The 3,799-nt window shown below is 36.3% G+C and overlaps 1 non-coding gene across 1 annotated transcript; it reads right to left on the bottom strand.

Annotated features, from left to right (window-relative positions):
• Window positions 1-3,366: 3,366 nt before the first annotated feature.
• Window positions 3,367-3,473, bottom strand: LOC128289502 (small nucleolar RNA R71). Its single transcript, XR_008279150.1, has one exon. It is a non-coding gene; the product is annotated as a small nucleolar RNA R71 (small nucleolar RNA).
• Between the last annotated feature and the right edge of the window lie 326 nt (window positions 3,474-3,799).

Raw genomic sequence — 3,799 nt, 5'->3', positions numbered from 1 at the left:
ACCATCTTGCTAAACATTCATAATTCAGTTACACATGCATATGTATGTTTGTATATTCGCAACCATCCTCACTTATTACCCATTTAGTCAACAATCTAAGCCAAGATAAGGCTTCAATATGGTTGCCTCTAACCGAATACATGCACACCAATTTCCCTCATGTGGCGAATATGCATGTCCATGTTGAGGCCATTTGTGCACTTATTACCACACAAAACAGCATACATTTTACTAACTAATACCTTTCCATATTGTAACTCAATACACATCTATCATTTCCTTCATAACCGAAACATCATCATAAGTAAGTATATACCTTAAGATAGTATATACGTCATACCAATACATCATGCTCAAACATATATACATGTATGTATGCTAGAGCCGAATCTCAAGTTGATTGTAACTAAACATGAACATGATATCGAAACACAAATCTTACTCTCCATGCAAAGAGCATAAATCACACTTGGGGATGTACCATGGCCGAAAACATCACAACACCATAATTTTGGTCATGATTACACAAAGAACTTAGTATATCATTCAAAAATGCTCAAAGAAAATCTAAGAGTCCTCAACCCACCATCACATGTATCATCATCAAGCTTCATATTTAGCATGCAATGGCATTAACTCAAAATCCACCTTGGCCAAATACCATCCCCATGATATAACAAAGATTTGAACCATGGGCTAATAAGAACATCAAGCTAGCAACCAAAAACATGCATGAATCTCATGGCACAACATCAAACATACCTTAATCTTGATGCAAATATAGCCAAACCTCTTCCTAATCCTCTTCCAACCCAAGCATGAAGCAAAATCCCTCCCTTCCCTTCTTGTATTTTCGGTCAAGAGAGAATGAAATGGATGAGCAAAATTTTTTTCTTTTCTTTTCTTCCATGTACGGCAATGGGGGGGTTCACTCACACACATTTTTTTTTCTTTCCTTATTACCCATACTTATTTGTTTATTGTTTCTCCCTAATGCACCAACAAAACATGTTTCATGACATGTTTAGCCCATACTCCTTGTCATGGCCGGCCATCACTTGTAAAAGGGGTATTTGACATGCAAGGCCATTGTTTTGCATGCATGCTTTAATTAGTCATCATACATTTCCCCATCATACTTTCAAAGTTTTTTACTAGGTCCTTTCTAGTGAAATTCACATTTATAACTCTAAATTAAAGCATCAAAATGTCACACATGAATTAACACATATTATAGGCATCAAAATAAATATCAAATTATTTTTAAGCCTCGGTTTTGTGGTCCCGAAACCACATTCCGACTAGGGTCGTTTTAAGGCTGTACATTCATGGATGGTTTCTCCTTAGATTTGGTGAATTCGATGCTCCTAATTCTTTAATTTCATGTTTTATACTCAAGTGACCATATGGGAGTAAAAAGAGCGAGAAACGGGCCGAAAACGGATAAAATGGACCCACATGGGAAATCAACATGGCCTGGACTTCCTCACATGGGTAAGCCACATGACCGTGTCCATTTGGTAGGATTGAAGCACGACTTACACGGGTAGACTACACGCTCGTGCCTATTTAACAGCCTTTGACCACAGGCTAGAGTAATCACACATGGGCGTGTCCTTGTCAAGCCCAAGTATAGTTTCGGAAAAGGCCACTTTTGATGGCTTTTAGGCATTCAAAAGCCTATTTAAACACCTGAGGAGACACTTAGAATAGACACATGGAGTAAAAGGCAATGAATTACTCAAGGGAAGCCGATTGATCCATCTCAGAAGTCGAATTCATCGTCAAGACTAAAGATCTCCTGTTAATTTCCATTCAGGGGTTTTGGGTTTTCTTTATGTTTTGTTATCTTTATTCTTTTGAGATGTTTCCTTTCATAATTATGAACTAAACCCCCTAAATATCTAAAGGGAATGAAACCTAAGAAAGATCTTATTTATTATTATCTGAATTGTATGATAAATATTTAACTTGTTCTTAATTATGTGTTCTTAATTCATGTTTTAATATTCCAGGATATTGATTAAGTTAATGCTCTTATTCAGAGGAGGAAAAGTCTCTGTCTAAGAGTAAATTTGTCGTAATTAAGCGGAGTTGATTGCACGCCTAGAGATAGGGTGACAAGATTTTGCTGGATTAGGGTGAAACTTAATAAGGGAGTCCATAGATCGAGTTAATGCAACACTAGGTGTTAATTAGAAAGAGATTTAAATTAATCAACATAGGTTTAGATGATATTAGTCTCGAGAGAGATAATAATATAACTTAGGGATTTCTATGGATCAAGTCAAATGAATAAATTGTCTGATTGAGAGCCAAATAACAAGTGAAGTCTAGGTGGATTTTTCCTATGGTATTGTCTTAATCAATCGAGTTTTCTCAAAAGCTTTTCCCTAATTTTCTCTCTGTGCATCCTTAGTTTAGTTAATTAGTTTAGATAAACAAACCCCTTAATTTTTAGGCTAGATAATAAAAAGGAAGTAATTACTAGTACTTTTGGTTCCTTTGGGTTCGACAATCTGGTCTTGCTAAAGCTATACTACTGTTCGATAGGTACACTTGCCTTCATCGTGATAATAGTTAGTTTCAAGAACGATTAATCATAAATTTTTAAAACCTGTCGCGAATATCACATACCAAGTTTTTGGCGCCATTGCTGGGGAACTAAGATATAAGGAACATTCGATTTTTATTGCTTTAGCCATTTTACTTTATTTGCAATTTAAATTTTTATTTTCTTTTCTAATTTTTCTTTTATTCGTTCCTAGTAGGTTTTTATAGTGTATGACTAGAAGAAACCCATTGGGACCATTACTGTTTGATAGTGAGATCGATCGCATAGTTTGTAGAAACCGAAGAGAAATAAGGTGAAGTTTACGATACACAGAGAAAGAGTAAGAGGACGATACTTCAACCACAACCGAGGAGATGGCTAAAAACCATGAAAATCCGCTACCTCCTATGATTGCCACTGATCCAGTAAATCAGAATCCTGCTCCGTGTACTATTTGTGATTATGTTAAACCTTTTTTAACAGGAACTGAATCGAGCATAGTTAGGCCTGTTGTTACTGCAAATAATTTTGAACTAAAACCTAACACCATTCAAATGATCCAACAGTTTGTTCAGTTTGATGGTTTGTCGGACGATGACCCAAACACTCATTTGGCGAATTTCCTAGAATTTTACGACACTTTTAAAATCAATTGCGTTTCTGATGATGCCATTCGCCTTCGATTATTCCCTTTTTCATTGAGGAACAAAGCTAAACAGCTGTTGAACTCGTTACCAAGAGGGTCAATCACTACTTGGGAACAATTGACCGTAAAGTTTTTATTAAAATATTTTTCGCAGGATAAAATGGCTAAATTACGTAATGATATCTCTTCTTTTGGGCAGATGGATTTAGAAACACTCTATGATGCATGGGAGAGATACAAGGACCTTTTGCGAGGATGCTTTCACCGTGGGTTACCACTTTGGCTATAGGTTCAAATGGTTCACAGTGGCCTAAATCCTTCGACTAGACAAATGATTGACGCAGCTGCTAGTGGAACTATCAATAAAAAGACACCTGAGGATGCTTATGAATTTATAGAAGAGATGTCACTGAATAATTATCAGTTTCAAGTCATGAGAACAAAGCTAACGAGAACGGCCGGTGTTTTTAACGTCAATTCGGTCACCATGCTGTCTAATCAGGTAGAAATTTTGAATAGAAAAATTGATGATTTTCTTAGTTCTTCACAGGTTCACCCAGTAATGCAGTGCGAAGCAAGTGGAGGTCGATCAAGCAATT

This window comes from Gossypium arboreum, chromosome 2 (assembly GCF_025698485.1).
Source record: "Gossypium arboreum isolate Shixiya-1 chromosome 2, ASM2569848v2, whole genome shotgun sequence".
NCBI lineage: Eukaryota > Viridiplantae > Streptophyta > Magnoliopsida > Malvales > Malvaceae > Gossypium > Gossypium arboreum.
The sequence above is the reverse complement of the archived record's forward strand: the minus strand, read 5'-3'. Positions and strand labels throughout refer to the sequence as shown.